Raw genomic sequence first — 20,057 nt, 5'->3', positions numbered from 1 at the left:
AAGCACACAGGCCCCAAACGAGAAATGCACAGCCTCTGATTCTTTTTAAAATTTATTACAATACCAGCCAAACAAATAGAGAATAAACCAAGCTGTACTAATTTTCCATTACAGTCATTCATTTTTGTTCAGTTTTCTGACAAGCTGCCACTTTTGTTGAATTGTAACCTGTTCTTGTAATCTTTTTGATAAAAGCTTAATGGTTCTTATTGTTGTCCCACAGCTTTGGTGCTGGAATGGAGAGCTATTAGCCTGTCATTTATCAAGCCCTCGGTGTCATGTGTAATGGCTAAGTGTTTTGAACCAACTAGCACATGGCAGCATGAATCTTTCTGAAGGCTGGTGATTATTAATGACAGTGGCAGCGCAGAGCAGCCACCTTCAATCACACTGCAGGTAAATCCCAGCTCCTCCACAAAGAGGATGGCAGGGAAGAACCCTTTAATTCCTTTTTTCCAGGAATTAATCAGCCCCGTTTCTAATTTCTCACCTCACCGACGTTCACTAAATAAGAGATGAGACGCAACGTACACAAACATGTAAGCACACGCGCGTGCACGCAACATCGAACAGATGACAAATGAGGACGCAAAAGCTCATTTGAATATCAGAGAAAAAGAGTGCTGGTGTGGCAAACGTAACCTCCTCCAGCCTGTGCTGTAATTACTCAGCACTGGAACCCAAGAAGAAACACTGGATTTACAGAGCAGGCACTGCTGAAGACAATGAAAGCAGGTGAAGGAGCTCTAGAAGCATTTTGAAAGCGAGGGAGGAATAAGAAAGCGATGAAGAAAAGGTCAAGGCAACTTGGGAAGTAGAGGAAAAGACTGTAAGAGTGAGAAATTATTTAAAAGTTGAGGTAAAAAGTGGCTGGCTAGCTTTGCTTGGACCATCTGTTGCACGAAAACCTACTTGTACAGAACAGACAGGGATGGAAAGCCTTTTCTGGATGACACCCCACTCACTGGGTGCTTAATTCCCATTGCTCTTTCTCTATCTGTATTTCTTTACCCAAATGCTTTACGCAACAACTCAAAGAATAGTCTGAATTTGTGAGAAATTATTGCTTTTGTTTCTCACAATCTAATGAGAACATCCATACCACTTTGGTCTCCATTGTAAAAATGAGCTTAAGCCACAAATTGTGGTTATCTTATTGAAACGTTTCCGTTTAGATGTGCTTGCAACAAAACAAAACTTAATTAGAGTTCAGTGGATTTCATGTGAGAATTTCAGTCTTTGCAACCTTTTGTTTTTGTACCGTTTAACCACAATGACCTAGGTAAAATTACAGGAAATGTTATGTGGCCTCTATTGTGGCTTTATTATAACTATTTGGGAAGCAGATTTTACAGAGTTTAAGTATTTTTTTTACTTGAGCTGAATTTAAATCAAGATTCCAATCAGGAAAGTCTCATTTTATAATTGCACTTTTTCAGAAGCCTAAAATTATATGTATTTTTTGTGCTATTCTAAAAGTCTTTCTGCAGATTAATAGCTACGCCATCTTTTTTTTTTTTAAACTTTTTGCCATTTGTTCTCTTTGCCTAGATTTTCTTTTGTACACATTTCTGCCTCTCCTCTAACTTTTTTCTTTCTCTCTTGCCTTCCAATTTTCTGCTCTGTTCCTCCCTCTCCGTGGGATCACTGATGAGTGTCTTGGCAGAAGCAGAACCAGTGAAGGTGTCACTCCAGGGGCCTGTCAGAATTTACCTCAGTGGCCACAGACCCACACACACACACACACACACACACACACACACACACACACACACACACACACACACACACACACACACACACACTAACCACCTATGAACTGCCACTGAATTTTAAACTGCAGCCAAAATGAGCTACATAACAAATCAATACAGGTTTCTTGTAGTAATATCACTCAATTTACGAGAATAGGTCATTTGCATTCATTTTTAGCTTATATACTTCCCTTTATTTTTAAAACGATACAGTCACTACCTTTCTCCTGTCCCTCCATCCCACTGTTCCAGTTCCCCCTATCATTTCTCTTTGTGACTCTCTCAGACACCCTGCAGGTGTCAGCTATCGGTTCCAGCTCAACACTTAATGACTAAATTGGAGCAATTAATTACCCTGATTGGTGATGTTAACCTCCACCTCTTCCACCTGGACTCTTGGCAGTGCAAACAAAGTACCTGATTCATACTGTAGCCTTGATAGTCATCCTCAGCAGTGGTTATCAAAGCACTGTATTTCCAGACTGAATGAGAAATGCTTTGACTCGAGCACGTAGCAAGAGAGTATTGAATTCGCTGACATAAAGACTAAAAAACAATATATCATTGCATGACTTCACCAAACTGGATCAACCTTGAATTTTGCAGGCTACAATAACTACTCCTCTCCTCTTTGCCTGACCTCTCTCCTGGCTCATTTCCTTTCATCTCTCATGCACCTGCAGCACTTTGTCAGGCTGCTTTGGATAATTACACATCTCATCACGACCACACACAGCCACAGGCTCTCAGCTGTCCTCCTGCATTACCACTGTAGTGGGACTTCATAGGCATGATCTGCAATTCCGAGGTGGAGTCATGCATCAAATAATAGTTCCCTCTACACCAACTGAGGCAAATTACGGACATGGTTGGTTATTACCTTCAGGATAAACAACCCACATTTCATATTTCACAAGCAATGATGGGTAAATATTGGGATAAGATTTGTGAATGTGTGTTTGTCAATGCGGCCAGCTCTTTCACTCTCTCTGGGCTCGTACCTGGTAACTTGCCGTCATCCATGAAGCCCTGATGGATGCTGTCCTGTCAGTGTAGCCAACTGTTCAAGCAGCGGATGCCTCTCATCCCCCCGACCGCCGCCCATTACCTGTCTTCCTCAGGATACAGCACTGGCAGCTTAGGGACACATTTGATTTTAATAGCTGCTCCACATCTTCAATTATTCTATAATTATTCTCTAACATGATTTTCTTTCGATAACTGAAAATTAAAAGTATGTATTTTCCATTCGCCTGTATTGATGTGTATTGCCCAGTTTTTGGATTCTCAGCTATAGAGGTGTCTGCCTTGCCTTGATTATAATGAAACTAAGTCCCCTTGCTTTGTATTGCTCAAGTACCCAAAAATTAAAAGCTCAGCAACATTGTCTTCTGTCTTTGTGCAGAAGTTTAGCATTGCCACGCTTGTGTTAGCATGAGCTTCTTTTCACACTTTATAGTTTTCACACTAATAGTTCATGAAGCTAACGTAACAACATTTGTGGATTTTTTTCTTTTTTTGAGGAACACAAAACATGACTTTTGGTGCACTGACATTGCTGCCAGTTAGCTCTACTACATATCAGAGGGAGCACCAACATTTAAAAAGACGATATCTCCAATGCTGTACATCTCACGCTAAAACAATCTAAATGTAAATCTGGCACTACCACTCAGAGGGAAAACATTTATATTTGATTGTGGGGTGAACTCAGCAGTTCCTCAAAATCTCGTTGCAAATAACCATTTCTACATTTTCCCATTTTCCTCCTTTTTTGTTCCCTTTTTTCTTTTTCTTTTTTTACTTCTCCGTTGATGGTTTTGACCCACCACCTGGTGAATGAAAAGTGGTGAAAAGATTAAGTCAAAGGGGAGGTAAAGTTACAAAGAAACAAAGCTACTGTATTCTTCTGCTTTTGGTGGGAGTAATATGGCCGTGATAGCAGTTCAAGTTCAGCGACATCTCCTTCACACACAATTACTTGAGGGGAAAGTGTCACAACATATCATAACAGCTGACTGAGAGAAAGCCAAAGTGTTGCAATGTTGAGAGGCACAGGTGGAAGGAAGAGAAGAAAGTGTGATGCCAATAGGCTTGTGCAACAAATGACAAGGAAGACTATAACATCTTCAGAATTTCAATCACAAGGTTTATGTATCTTATACTACATGTGCCCCATAAATACTGTAAATGCTCAAATAGTGGCTAGGTCTTTATGCACCCTATTTGCAGAAAGAGATCCAAGTCTTTATTTGGTACAGGTTTATATGAGAGACAGCATTTCATTTCTAATTTCACATGATTCCCAGTTGTTGGCTTCTTGATAAATTGAGTATTTTGCACATTTGAACAGCGCTAATCCCATCAGAGTAGTGTCAGAACAGAAATCCTGTTTCATAGGTGGATGAATTTCTCTCAAAAAGAGTAACTCTGAGAAGCAGGTGGATGTTGTAACCGTGAAATAAGCACAGTAGAAATGTAAATTATGCACGAATTGCATCATATGAGTCATTATTGTTGGATACATGTAATTTCATGCTGCTCTTTGAGGGTGTTTCCTACTAACCTGTATTTGTCAGGAGACAGAACTAAAAACGTATTCCGGCTCAATCCGAAGAGTTAAAAAAATTAAGTATATGTGGGATTTGCTCTATGCCCATTATTTTGTTGCTGACCACTTATAGCTAGTGGGCATTCCAGGCTACAGTTGCCTGGGTAATCCTCTAATGTATTTACCACCTGCTCATGTCAATCATCAGTATCCTTGGGTTGAATCATATTTAGTTTAATCATTATAAACAGATTAAACATATGGCTACACTAGATATGTGGAGACACCTGAAGCTTTCCAGTTTCCACATGCAGTCCCTTTGCAGTCCAGGTTCTCTTGGCCACCCAAGTTTAAGCCGCTGTGGTTGTAAGAGCTAAAAAATGATTATTTAGCATTTCAAAGTCCTCATGCTTCATTTGTTTGGACAGAACTTGAAGTCCTAAATGAAATTTAGAAGCTTGTAGCAATTAGAGGTGAAATAACATTCAGTTAAGTAACTTAGTACAACTTTGAGACACATCATTGAAGAAGCTACCAGTGAGCATTATTTAAGATATGAAGTGGTGGCAAATACATCAGAAGATTACCTACATAACTGAGCCTGGACTCTTCAACCATCCCACATGTGTCATCGGTGTTTTTGTGGCGGACTAACCAGTGGGTTGCCAGAATGTGTTTACCTGTACCTGGAAACAAAATATGAGGTGCAACCTTCTTCCAGTCTAATTGACTGTATCCTAATCAGTATTCTCATCTAACCTGCAAGCAGCCACCTCAGGTGTATTTTCCAAAACACCACACTAGTCCTTCAACTATACTAAGCATGTTAAGTGAATTTGTAGTGATGCCCTGGACTCAGGAGTCTTTTGGCAGTTATTTCTTTTGATGTTTCTCTTACTCCCTAAGTAAAACTTTTAGAGCAATATTTTTTTTATCCTTTAAATATAATATTTATATGGAAAAGATTGTCCAGATACGGACTGGACATTTTCTACCTCAAACATATGTTTCACCTCATTCATTCTGACAGCTACAAGATGAATCTCTATAACCTGACAAAAGAAAAAGTCAAAGAGGTGGGATGTGCCATGCTGTCGGGCAATGAAAATACTACTTGTTATAGTTATAGACAGTGGTAAAAGACTGTGAAAACTAGTGGAAAAGATGCAATATATGTTGCGACAATAATATTTATAGAGAAATAAGATCTAAAAGAATGAAAAATATTTAGATTTTGGGAAAAGTGCCTTTTGAAGTTAAGGAACTATTTTTACTACATCATTTTCTTGTGTAATTTCATTCATTTACAGTGCATAAGAGGTAAATAACACAAGTGTCTTTCTTTATAACATTTTGTTTTGCATCTTGACAAATAACTCCCATATGGAACAGGAACAGCAACAAGACATTTCCATGTTGAGGCTGTGAGATAATTATGCACGGTACTTACGTAGGTACTGTATAATTAATGACAGTGAACATAAAAGTAGGCACTCCAGCAAAATGAGTCATAGTGGAAGCTGGCTGCAAACCGAGGTTTGAGATCAAGGAAGGAAGATTTACATGTTACACAGTGGCCACAAAAAGCACTGAGGAAAGAGAAGTCCTAAATGAGACACAAGAGAAAATTCAAAGCTAATCAAAGGTGACGGTGATCTGTATGAGGGAATTTAAAGCTTCACGGAGTGTGTGTGACGCACTCTTGTTCCTGTGGCGTACCTTTGCTCTAAAGAAGAAGGCATGGCAAAGCTAATTTATCTCATCAAACAATGTTTACTGAAAGAGGAAAAACAAACACTTGGCGCTAATTCAAAGCACATTTCCATGCAGAGGCTGGGTGAAGTGATGGGGGGTCTGAGTAGGAGCTATGTTAAGTAAATGATCATGGGAGGATTTACTTGAAAGAATCAGAAGAGGGAGGGCAAATACAGAGCTGTCTATAAATGGATGAGCGGAGGATCGGTGTGGTAGAGAGAAGTAAAAGAATACAAAACATTTGCCTACTGAGAAAGATGTGCAGGCAGAAGGCACTGGCATAATAAAGAGATTTAGTGTATTCCTTGAGACAGATTCGTGAGCTGGATACACTGGGCTTCGACCAGTCTGACCCATTAACAGAAAAGATATCCTCTAAACATGTTTGTGGTTTTGTATATCACATTTCTTTTCCTTTTCAATTTTCTGGGAGCTTTGAATCTGACTTCTGAAGCCAGAGACCGATGCTGCATGCCAGCTAACTGCAGTACATGAGCAAAAGAAAGCAAAAAGCATAGTTTAGACAGACATCTTACAGTTGAAATGATTACAGCAGAGGAACATAATTAGAGTTTGGCATCTAGGTGCCAAGCGTGTCGCTGCAAATATGTTACATATAAAATTGGGGAATGATGAGTAATTATTCACATGGAGCCTGAGTGGATGTTGAGGTGGTAGAGGAGCTGAAACAGCAGCCAACAATGGATGGTAGCAGCACTGGCATGTCAAAGGGAGAGATGAGAAATTTGCAGCTTTAAATTTGATATGTTTTGTGTACATAAGGAGACTTAGACATGCTACCTTTGTCTGGGGTTGCTCAAGTTCTCTGCTTGAGGGTTTTTTTTTTACGTGAATTACAGATTCACATTATCTATAACAATCCGTAATAACTGTATTAATATAATACATTATATAATAAATGTTTTTGTCTGTAAGACATTCATCAGACATCAAGGTAACTATCTCGAATCCTATCCTGATTTTTTTTCTTTTAAGACTTTTTCTTTTAAAACTAAACACTCATGTGCTTTCACATTAAACTTCTTTCTAAACTTCTTCCTAAACCAGTACACCCTGTACTTTGCCTTGGCTTTGCTTGTATGACTGTCAGAGCTTGCTATCATGCATTTCCCAGTCATATAAAAACAACAAAAAGCACTAGCAGCTCTGCAAGGCTGTTCATCAACTGCGTTTTGAGTGTAACGTTGACACATTCACAAAAATGGTAATACTAGACTGCTCCTGTTTGTGGGTATAATTTTTTCACCAGTAAAAGCATTTCCTAAATGGGACAGAATGAACAAACTGCCACTAATGCCTGGTCTTGACGCCTGGTGAGAAATGTGAATACTGCATGTTACTTAAAGTAATGGTCAGATATCGAAGAAGCTTTTCATTTCCTTTCTTTTAACTGAAGTCTCCAATAGAAGCTCTTTTGATCTTGAAAACTTCACTTTACTGTGGGAAGGGACTACAAACTTGTGAGAGGGGTAGGGGATTAATCATTCTGATAAATTTGAGAGGATTGAGAATTCTACTGTATTTCTGGTAGTTTTCAGTAGCTACAAAATCTACAGCCTGCAACCTTCAACAAATGGAACAAAAGAGGTTGGACACAAAGAGGTTTCATGAACTTAATGCTCACCCTGATGGATTACTAACATCAAGAAATATTCACTTTGCTGTGGGATAGGTAAAGCAAAGAAATTTATGTAAATACCTAGTCGCCTTTGGGAAATGGCTGGCAGTAACCTATAGCGTATATGATTTGTGTTTAATGGGCTAACACATTCAGAACTACTTGTCCTTTAATATCAACAGTGTTCACTTTCCCTGGTGAAATCACCCTCAATGACCTTCCAAAAGGTACTGATGTGCCAAAGAAAAGCAAACACCTCATTTATCTGGCAGCCAAATGCAAAGAGCAGATGTCACTGGGGGCCTGAGGAGCTGGCAGTTGGATCCACGGTAGTGACAAGATGAGCAGCCCGAGCTCCTGGCTTTAGGAAAAGGCAAAGCTGCTCGGACAAACACTGGTGTTGGACAGCACACAGGCAAGCAGTTTAAAACAGAGCTCGGCCAAAGCTTAAGGTCAGCCAGGTCAGGGGGAACATAAAACCCATAATGAACTGGAGCAAGACCTTTTAAAAAAACACAATTTAAAATCAAATAAAACAAAAACTGCAGCCAAGCCATAATCTTGAGAATTCATTTACAGAGCTAATTTCAGAGTCTGCATTATGAAAAAGGGCTATTAATCCTGAGTGACTTCATCAGCAGCAGCGGTAACGGCAGCGTGGTCCAGGGAGATACAGCAGCCAATTAAGGGTGTTTGTAGTAATAGACAAGAAATGACAAATGCTGTGATTGCTGTGAGGTGTGATGATGGGCTGTTAAAGATGTTGGCCTTCCTGAGATCTTGATTGAGAATAAACACCCCAATCAGGAAGCGTGATTGCAGGATTGGCCTCTTAAACGTGCTAAAGTTCAAATGTGACCTTGATTCAGCGAGATGCAAAAAAAAAGCAGGAGGAAGAAAGAATCAATGATTTCCTTGTGTGGAGATGTAATATGTTTGTAGTAGTCGTACTAAACACAACACACATTATGCATAATCAGTTAGACACATTCTTTACAATATCCATTAGCTCTCCATCTATGTGGAAAGGATTATGGGAAATCAGTAGCAGGTTATAACAACTATTGTTCATAAATTGTGCATTGGCAGTTAATAAAATATAAGTTTATATAAGACTTCTTTCATTTGTAAACAATCAAATGATAATTAATTATAAATAGTAAGCATGAGTCAATCTATGTTTATGTCATAAGCAAATCAGTAAACATTATTAATTATAATTTGATTATGTGTCAACAGTTTTAAAAAAGCTTTACTATTTATTTAATTTACAATGCCTGTAATAAAGTGTTAGCAATGTAGAGACTACAAAGACTGGGAATGATACCAGAAATACCAGCTGATACTCGTACAAGTAGAATTACACATTACTCAATAACCAATTCTTTTACCAGAATGAAATATAAAGAATCATATTATCCCATGTTCTTTAAACCACTTCAAGGTCACTTTAAATCTCAGTTGTAAATTGTAAAGCTAGACTGTGACTGATCCTTTTTAGTTTAAGTGCATATTGACTCCCCTTACCTTAGTCTTAAAGAGTATATTTATTTCTTACAATTAGATTTATTGTTGTTTTTTGCACTGAATGGAACCGGAGCCTTGTCGTCTCGTCTCTATATATACTGTACTGTATATAGCAGAGATGACAATAAAGTTTACTTTGACTTTGATAAACTCCTTCAGTAAAAAGTTTTAAATGTTTAACCATTCAAAATCAATGAGACGGTGATGGAAAGCCATAAAATGTTAACATTACATGGTTCCTGGATAGGCTTCCATTGGTTGATAAAACATTATCCATTAAAAACCTTTTAACTTAGGAATCATGCATGATTTCACAATGGCAATGCCCTCTGCCTCCAACGAAATGGTAACTTGTATTTTGGGATATGAATGACATCCAGGCAGAGCTATTCTGAGAGTCCATGTGTAGTATTTCTGATAGTCTCAATACCAACATTGAACTGGTGTCAGATTGATGCTAGCACGATAGGCTCAATGCTTTCGTTTGTTTCTCTCAGCTATGTTCAGTACGTTGTTCCCATTTCATCAAACAGTACACATGTCTGTGCAAACTTCCCTTATGCAAGCACCCCCTCCCCGTCCTCGGCTGTGTTTCGCTATCTCCATGTGACTCAGTTGCACTAAGCAGACAGATGCAAGCTTCAGTGAGTGAAAAAAAGGAGCATCACGTGGAGATATGTTGCAGCTGTATAAGAAAATTACCCAAACGATGCAGAAAGAAATTCTCTACTGAGGTAGCAAAACCAATTTATAGAAATATACGAAAAAACATGAAAACTTTGGAACTTTTTTTTAAAAAAAAATTTTTTTTGCTGGAGTGAAGAAAATCTGAGGGAATCTTTCAGATAAACCCAGGTCGACCCGACTGGGTTTATCTGCCCACTAGCAAAGTCCTTTAAGAGAAGCAAAGAATAACCAGGTAGCTCATATAGTGGTGAAAATGATGATTCAGTCATGACTCATGTCAGATCTGCATTAATCAAAGGTAATTTTCAAAGCGTTATTAGTCATCATAATTGGTACTTCAGCACACTGATTATAAAACACATTCAGAAATTCATTTGTTTGTTTGTTTGTTTGTTTGTTTGTTTGTTTGTTTGTTGTTGTTTTTTTTTTTTTGGGGGGGGGGGGTATCTATTATACTGGCCCTGTATTTACTTGGTATTCAGTCAGCCCAATTTTGCAGTAACACAAGCCAATCCAGCTTATCCCTGATTTGCAAATTTCCTCCTTCTTCAGGATGTAAAGTCAGACAAGAACACCTGTAAACTTATGCTGCCCCCAACAGCTCTGGAGGAACTGCAGACTTGGTATGTACACTGCTAATGTCACCTACAGTACAAAAAACAGTAATTAAAAAAACAATTCTGAATGCTGAAATTTAGAAAAAAGTTATTGTAAGAATTGGTTCTGGTAGCATCTTAACAGACACGTGCTTGGAGTATTACCCAGCAGTGATGATGCTACCCACTGGCTGAAATGGCAGTTGGTCTAAAACTTGGAAAGGGAACAATCATAGCAGGAGTAACAATAAAGACAAAGAAGATAAAAGAAACAAAGACCGAAAGATTATTGTGGAATGAATGAAAAGCAGAAACAGTGAACAATTTTGACTTTTCAGTTTCTCACCACTGCAAAGAAATTAATGAACATTAAGACATCTGTCTTCTCCACAGCACAGCAAAAGCTAAAGGATCGACGGGGGAGCACAAACGAAAACAAGAGTAGCTCACATTAAAGGTTATATGATATATTGCCGTACCCCAAGTGGGAGTAGACAGCAAAAACATGTAGATATTGGCACAAGCAGCTCTGTAAAGCACCTACCAAAGCATTACGATGACAGGACATTTAGAGCTCAGAGAAGAGAAAATCTAGTGATTTACTGTGAATCTCCAATGGCCACTTAAAATCCGCCCCAAATTGCTCTCCTGCTACTTCAGCATGCGAGCTTGCGATTGTGTGCACACTCTGCATCTATACGTTCTAAGGCAGTGAAGTGATTGCGGGTGTTTTCCTAATAAATCACAAGGGAGCTTTTAAAATCAGTGTGCAGTGCAGTGGGGAGTATTTCTTTTCCCATTCCCTCTGAGAACACCTGAAGCATACCCAGCTTGACTGCTAATGGCTCAGTGGTAAATCACATCACGAACTCGAAAGCCGACTCACTATTTGAAACTTGCAATTCTTGGGTGCTTGTCTTGTTGCAGTCGCAGGCAAGACACACACAAAATGTGCATATAACAATCAAAAGGCACACACACACACACACACACTGACTACCTACCGAGGAGAGTGCTAAGAAATAAACTCCAAAGCTTCAGACAGCGCTGACCCTTTTGGAGAAGCTTTGGGTGGCAGCTAAAGGTTGCTTTAACATGCCTCCTTACTGTTGAGCCTGATAGTTTGACATGGAGAGGAGAGGAATGTCTCTCTGCGATCTTTTCTCTGTGAAAACAATGAAGGTCAGACTAAGACAAGGTCCAATTAGAGCTTGGCCTCAAATACCTGAAGTGAGCAAAGAGAATCTCTGTGTTTTTCTTTGTCTAGAGGGTTTGCATGTGTGCTTCTGACCACGGGAGGGGGTGGCAGGCATTTGGATAGTCAAGCATTATGAAACCATATGTCCCAACACACATTAAAGCAAAAAGAGGACACCAGTGAGAAGAGACATTTTACTACAATTATTATGCACCGTTTTCCTGGCTGCTATCCACGAAGCCAATGGACTCCAATGTAACGGCTGGAGCAAGTCAAAACAGATAAGAAGAGTCAGACTAAAATGCGGATGATCTGGTAATGAATGTGTGCACATAATCACACACAGTCCTCAGTGCAGCTGCAGAAACCCCTTTGCAGTGCAAACAAGAGTGCACACAGAAGGGTCCATCACAAACCGCAACCCCAATCAATCTCTGCAGAGAACTGAACGCTTGGGGATACAGTGGCAGTGATCTCACACCAACCTTTCTATCACACACAGATCCACCAAGTCACGGGCATTCACAGTCACTAGAGGTGCCCCAGCAACAGCTCTGGGAGCAGTTGCCAAATTTATCAAAGAGGTCCAGGAGCAATCCGGAGGGCTCCAGCACTTCTGCACCAATGTGTAATTATTAGGACAGTTAGAAAGTCAGAGAGACAGCCCCTTTAATTACAGCTGTGGGGAAAAAATCCCAGAAAGAGTGGATGGGGAGAGAACATAAGGGGCACAAACTGAATGTGGCTTTTTGTTGGATGCAAGAGGCAGGGATGCAGGAAGCCTCAATGACAGAGAAACCAGATGTTGGGGTTGAAGATTTACACTTTGACATAAAGAAAAACGGCTGATTAATGTAATTCCTGTCTGACTAAAGATTGAGTGACTGCAGCAAGGGCTCTTCATTTTCTGCATTTTCCATGCTTTATTTTCTTCTCTATTAATTTAGCAGTGTGACAGTTAATTACAAAACAGTACTGGTATGCACCCCAGCAGCTCATTTTGAATTTGCCAGAGCAGAACTGAAAAGCTACTCTAAGCGCTGAGGGGAATTGGCCTGCAGAGAGTCTGTGCAAAGCCGCAACTCGGTAATTGTTTAACAGCCTTGTACATTAAAATTTGCAACCACAAAAATGGACCTCCACATGTAGTGTGACAAATTGGATGACCCGGTGAGTAACTTGGTTTCGTCATGATTTGGACAGCAGACAACAGAGATTTTATTTCTTTGTTTGATCAGTGCTTTGGAAAAATAAACAGGAAAAGCTATTTGAATTGAAAATTGTTCTTTAAACAAGCTGTGATCTTGCTAGCAATCCCACGAACACTGGGAAAATGAGTTCTTCTCTTCCCAAAAAATTGATTAAATCAGTTCCTCTAAACCAGGAGTCCAAATGCCACCTCCTCATACCGTACACTTACTGTATAAACAGTATTATGCTTTCAGTGATATAGTAATGCCATGCGTTATGTTCCCTACTATCCACAACAACAACACAAGCCCAAACATGCCTAAGAGCGAGTCCAGCATTTCAGCATCCAATTACCTAAAATCCAAGTACCTAAAAAAGGGAGCTACTTCAATAACAGGAAGTGGCTGGGATACAAGAGGTCAGACCTCCAACAAAGTTTGATACTTTGCAAAATATGAAGGAAACTGTTAAAAGTGGAAACTAATCTGTTTCACCACACAGGCAAAAAACAAAAACGTCATCAATTACAACCAAGCTGTGAAGGAGGAGATATGAGCAGCAGGTGATGTGCAACCAAAAAGTAAGTGAATGACTCAACCGAATTTCATATTAGAAGAAGAGCAAATGGTGGATGCAAAATTCCTAAATAGTGTTATGGTGGGAAAAGGAGGGATTTAAGTAACTGGTACATCCCAGGTAGAAAATATTTTTGATCACACCCTATAAAACACAACATAAGAAGGCTTGGTTTGGTCTTTCTGTCAGAGTAGATTTACATATTAAAGTTTAGACTATATTTTTAGAGTGACTTTTATGTGATTGTCATAGTCCAAGACGGTTATATTTTAATCTAATTTGTGAGAGCGTCTGGATTCATTAAAATGAGCAGAGCTGCTTCATCAGAAGAACTGTGAACAAGAGTAAAAGCCAATATTACCACAACAATAAAAACCTTTAAGAAAAATATGATTCACAGTTCTTTGCCTCTAGGGAGACAGACAGGAGGGTTACAGAAACCTATTTTTTCCTGGATGGGGAACAGAATAAAAAGCGGAACTGATTTATTATTTTTTTTTACAATGACAAAATAAACCAACAAGAAACCTTCTGAAGCCAAATAATTTTCCAGAAATCATGCACTAAGGACTACTGAACATAATAGTTTTTCAACATTTGCGTGAATAACACCAAGCAGGGAAAATCACATTGTGTCTTATTTTGTGTGGCTCAAAAGTGCTAACCAATATCAACAGCTGCAGAACTAGAATAATGTGCTCCCCACCTGGCAGCAGCGTGCATGGATAAGCTTAACCTGGGTGCAAAGGTTCTGAATAAAATTAATTTTACTACTTTCCAATTCTCTCCCATAAATCCCTGTGATTGGTTTCAGGAACCCCAGAGCTAGATCTGTTATTAGCGAGGAGGGCTTTATAAGTATCATACTGGTGCCTCGGCTTCATAAATAGCCCCACTGTGTAGAATCCAGGCGGCAGGCTAAAGTAGAGGAAGACAGACAGAAATCACTCTTGGTAACAAGACGTCCTTCTTATTGTTCTCCCCACTTATGTCTTGTGTTTCTCAAACTTTAGTTATGATCTTCCTGTCTGGAAATCAACGAGCAGATCCAGGGGACTCCTCTGTACCGCTACAGATTAAAATCGAACACTTTTGTTGTCACATACAACAAAAATGTGGGTTTCTCCTTTGGGAAATGGAGCACACATGAGTGGAAAACATTGACCATCTGTAGGCTTTCCAAGCACTCCCTGTTTGTTTTAGGGGCAGGGATAGCTCAGTAGGTAAAGTGGTCGCCCCATGATCGGAAGGTCGGCGGTTCGAATCCACTTAACGGCTACCCTGAGGTACCCCTGAGCAAGGTACCGTCCCTACACACTGCTCCCCGGGCGCCTTCTTAGTGGGCTGCCCACTGCTTCACTGAGTGAATGGGTCAAATGCAGAGAAAAACAAGTAATTTCCCCATGGGGATCAATAAAGTATCTATTATTATTATTTACCAGCTCATCAGAGTCTGACAGATACAGTCTGTACAACAATAATTCCAGCATTTTATAGCTGATATCCTTCAGTAAGACGTCTTTCAGTTGTACACTATGTGCGTGAAGATGTGGGAACCCTGTTGAGTTTTTGTTAGGCAGGAAAGAAAAACAATGAGGTAGACAAAACAGGCAATTCTTCAGGCGCTGTCCAGTGCTGAAACCACAGAAAGAGCCAACGGGAACCTTTTCATTTTCCGAAGATTAGCTCAGGCAAGGAAATGCAGACATAATGGTAAAATAAGCAGCTTCTTATTATTTGCTTCTCCTCTTGGGTGTTTTAGAAGGTGAATGATAGAGACATGGGCCAATTCAGATTTACTGATGTGCCAAATGAGTTTAACAAAAGAGGCAACACACTGAACTGGCAAGACAAAGGGGAAAGGAAGGCTTAACAAAAATCCACCTTCAGGAATAATTTCTCCAATCACTGGAAGATACTCAACTGTGCTCCTGTCATTAATTCAGCAGACAAAAACTGTTACCAGATGTCATTACTTATTTATAGTATTTAATAGTGAAAATGCTTCTTTTGAATAATACATTTGGTGAGAGCGCTGGATTTGGGGAGGTGGGGATGGAGAGGTTGACTGATGAATATTCACAAGCTGCGTCTGGAGGGATTGTGCTAAACTACCTTTTTTTCTGCCTCTGTGCCTCCTGGGCTTTGTCTGCTCTGCCACTTGCCATGATGGCCCAGCTGCGCTGCTCATTTGCTTGGCGCTACGCACAGTGGCTAGTTCAACATGGTTAATGCCAGGCTATTATATTATTAGCCAAGGCAAAGCTAGCAGCAGCCCACTTAGGCTCCGCTCCATCTGCTTGGTGGTGTCAGGTTGGAGGAATGGAGGGACCCAGAGCTGTCTATCAAGGAGACTGACGTCGTCCAGCGAGCAAAGGTACAGCATTCATTAAACCAATGAAATGACCCTGGGGCTGGGGGAACAGAGGTGCCAAGTGGATCCTGGCCTAAAATGTGATCTATGGTCGTGTGTGCTCAGGGTTCTGCTGCGACACACGTGTAACTTGAACAGACAATAGCAAGCGCACACTCTCATGATCATTTATACAAACAGAATTTAATATGCGCGTAGGCTGCTGTGAGTGTTTTCACTGCCTAATTGGATCCAGGTTATGTACTGTAAGTGTGTAAATTAGTCTCTCACTGCAGGAGTCTTCCAGTATCCCTCCTGGCCCTTCTCCCACCATGGGGGGAAAAAAAACTACCCCCATTTGTAACATACGTCGTGAGCCTACAGCTCTGAACCTTTATCGAAAACACACAAAAGAAAAAACATATTAATAAATGTTCCTTCCCACTGTAAAATTACACACAGCAGGATCACAGCTGATTCATAGCGCCACACTCTTCCAACTACAGGATTTCAAGCTGGAGGCCTTTGCCAGTCAAACAGTCTAACTCAAGCCCAGAGATCTTCTGTACTGATATTGTGCAGTTGCTTGGCAGCTTTCCCTTGTTTCATCCTGTGCCAGGGCGGCTTTGTTTGTTTTAAGCATAGCAGAAGGTTCATTGTAGGAATATTAATGTCTTACATTTGCGAAATCTCTGTAAAAATTCACAGTTTCCAATTTACTTGCTTGGACACTACTCAAGTGCAAAATTGAATTCTGGCCCATTCACGTCTTCCGCTACAAGTGTCTGCACTAAGCTGAGCGCAGCCAACCAGAAAAGACACATTATTGAAATATGTGACAACGCAACCTCATGCAAAGAGCAGATAATGCTGTAAAACTCCCACAGTCTGTTACATCCCTTCTTCATTCTCTTTCTTTCTTTCTCTCTTTCCTCTTTCGTTCTGTCTTGCTTTTCTGTCCATGCTCATGAGATGTGATGACAACATTTCCGAACTGCTTTTGGCCTTGACCGCAGTTGGAGAGGAGCCACTAAGAAGCGATGAACCACTCTCTAAAGGAATATTGTTCATCCATTGTAATGCCTCATCACACAGAAAATGTGAAAATGGGGGCAGTGAACTGGCAATGCCACAGAAAAAGAATACCTCTTCTGAGAACAATAGCGCTAACAGTAGAGCCTGCGATCCAGTGCAAGAGTGATGAGTGAGAGTCCAAACAGTGCAGGGCAAGAGAAAGAGACACAAAGACAAACACAGAAACCTTCTGCAATATGCATGAGTGGACAAGGCAGAAAGAAGCAGAGGGACTTAAACAGCAGTTTAATGTGCAGCCAGATACTAATAGTGCAACAGGAGCTGATGATGCCCATATCATCCAACAGCAAAACTCAGCAACTGGAAGCATCGGTGGCCATAAATGTACATACACACACACACACACACACACACACACACACACACACACACACACACACACACACACACACACACACACACACAATTATCAGATAGGCAAAGACCTACACATGGCTGCCCAACCAGTGAGAGGAGAATGTTTTATCTACAATCAGTCACAGAATGAAAATGAGGCTGGTCAGTTTGCAGACCTGGAGTATCAAGGATCACATTGCCAATGCTAAGCCCAAACAGATTCAAAAGATTTGTGTAGTTGTGGGAGATTTGGAGAGATGGAATATCAGATAAAAATGGTGCATAATCTGTTTGGCTGAAGACTGCTTAGACAAATTCTAGGTTGGCTGGCTGAGTGAATGTGTGCACATGTATGCAAATACCTGAGACACACAATTATAAGACAGAATAAGAACCCAGCGAGAGTGAGAAAAGGGAGGGAGGGGGGCTAGTAACCATTTCACAAACAGTTTGGCTGAATTTCTGCTTAATTTCCCAGGGGGTCATGAGCAACCCCACTCCAGCTCCATTGCCGTTCTCTGACAAACATGAAAAATGAAACAAAACTTTACTTTCTTTTTCATCCACAAAAAACACTCCTCGCTGCTACACAGGCAAATGAAAGCCATGTCCACACAGGACTGAACCGTGGCATGCAGGCTGGGCTGGACCTCCTCCTTTTCAGTCAGTTTGTGACCTAGAGCTCCTTCTGCCAGATGCCAGCCTTTCTTCAGTAGAAATAATTGAGAGACCCTTTAGGTGGAGTACAAGTGCCATCCAAGATAATGTCTCAGGTTTCCCTCCTTTGCTTCGCTGACAGCGCTGACAGCCCTGCCTGCGCTGCCTATCGACTTACACCCACTCCAAAAGCTCCCTCTGTCCCCATCTGCCTCACCTGAAGGCTTACCAAAGTAGAAGAAAATGGGATTTTCACTACAAAGAAGTGAGCTCATGGTCATACAGATCCAAATCGTACAGTAACCGGCGCTGTCAAACATCCTTTTGAACATAAGCAGCCTCAAAGGAGAAAACAAGAGGGAGCGACGCTTTGCTACATTTATTACTTTTCAACAGATGCTGCATAATTGGACAATTACGACGTAATTCAAACAGACAGAAAAAAGCAAAATCGCTTAACTTTTGTCAAAGTGCATTTTGGAGTCTTATTAAAACTAAATCACCAACACAGCAAAACCTAAAAGGATTAATTGAAAAATAGCCTTATGGAAGCAGTAACTAGCTTCAAGCAGTGAATCGCATGCTTGCAAAGACTACACACTTTTGCGATATAAAGCACATTTCTTTTGGTAACAGCCACATATCTTTGTCTTTGAATAGTACCGACAAGGACATTTCCAAATGATGATCGACTTTAAGTGAACAAAATTCGTGAAACACCCATTTCGTTTCGTGGAATTAAAATAATGTTAAATTGACTTAATTTTATAATACAGTCAGACAAATTCATAAATAAATAGATATGCAAAAACACACAAGACTACTCGCCTTCACCTTTCAGATCAAGTCAGGTCCCGTCTACAGGAATGTAGAGCGATGCCGCAGCTTTACAGGAGCGTCTGTGTGATACAGTGCAGGTGGTAGCGCCACAGTCAGGGAAGCTGAACCATCCAAGAGACGCGTAAAAGCCCCGCGAGTCCGAGGAATTTCTGTCAGACAGGGAGACAGGGTCTGTGTCGTTTCGTGTGCAGTGCGCCTGGATGCAGAGACGTGTCCTTGCGTCTTTCGGGGACTTGTCGAATCAGCAGCAGCGATGAGTGGATGAGCGCCAGCCAGAGTGGTGCTCACCTCTCCAGCAGCTGAGCGCTACTGAACAAAAGAGTGCTCCGCAGGCTCTCTATTCAAATAGCAGGAGAGAGGGATGAACGAAGATTGGGGGGTGCTGGTGGTTGGGTGTGCGGAACGAAGGGGAGGAGGATGATGTGTGAGTGTGTGTAAGAGTGTTGGGGGGGGGGGGGGGGGGGGGGCTTTAGTGTTAAGGTTGATATAAAGATCAGAAGTTTGTACTTCGAGCATCTCTTGAAAACCATCTAATGTAACGCATGTAGACCGCCTGACAAGACGTGTGGTTGCTTGTAATAAACCCAGGCACACAACAATCACAAATCCATTAGTCATTATCTGTTCAAGGAATTTATGACAGTCGGGGAGGGAGAGGGTTTAGTTTAAGACGTGATTTGGCATCTCTGTCCTACTGTAGGCCCCCACAATCCCGTTTGGCCTTTGTCTGAGCGCTGTAATTAATGACTTTAGGGAAAGAATTACCTTGTTTGGCAGCGTAGCAGTGACCTCAACCTGAGATTTACTTGCAATGGAGCGAGCTTAGGCTATCAAATTGGATTAATGCCCAAATCGCCAAGGATTTAGTTGGCAGGCCTAAGCGGCAAACGTTGAATCAACATTTTTCACATAAGAGCGAATCTGACATGGACATATAGCGAGGCTTACTGGCTTTCTACCCTGCACTGTAAAGTCTGCGCGGTGGGAGTTTAACATTAGCATAATTACTGTGGTGCTTGTGAAATAATAAAAATAAAAACGGTCATTTGAAAGAGTTTGCAAAAGTGGTGCTTGTATACATTCACGGGCAGTTTGAAAGACCCACTGCTTTGTTAAAGAATAATGATCCCCCGTGAGACCCGTGCGGACAGGAAGATTAAGGCATTGTTCAGCAGAGTTGTATAATTTACGCATAACTGGGGCAGCTTGCATTTTTGTTGATTTTACATGTATATATTTTTTTCCTATAGGCAGAGTGCGTTTTTACCACATGCCTCCAGTATTCTTGGCTGCTGTAAAAAG

General features: G+C 40.7%; 1 protein-coding gene across 3 annotated transcripts in view; it reads right to left on the bottom strand.

Moving 5' to 3' along the window:
* The window catches only part of ncanb (neurocan b), a 172,767-nt gene extending 153,690 nt beyond the window's left edge, over positions 1-19,077 (bottom strand). For 2 of the 3 annotated variants that reach the window (XM_085398155.1, XM_085398157.1), the window contains exon 1: positions 18,750-19,077. The gene's annotated coding sequence lies outside the window, so the exon portion shown is untranslated. Of the gene's footprint in view, positions 1-18,743 lie in introns of all 3 variants that reach the window. The other variant, XM_085398156.1, reaches the window with a different exon arrangement.
* Between the last annotated feature and the right edge of the window lie 980 nt (positions 19,078-20,057).

This window comes from Rhamphochromis longiceps, linkage group LG23 (assembly GCF_057381845.1).
Source record: "Rhamphochromis longiceps isolate RC_006_pf linkage group LG23, R_longiceps_female_GT1.1, whole genome shotgun sequence".
NCBI classification, from domain to species: Eukaryota; Metazoa; Chordata; class Actinopteri; order Cichliformes; family Cichlidae; genus Rhamphochromis; species Rhamphochromis longiceps.
This window is presented reverse-complemented; position numbering and strand designations above follow the sequence as displayed.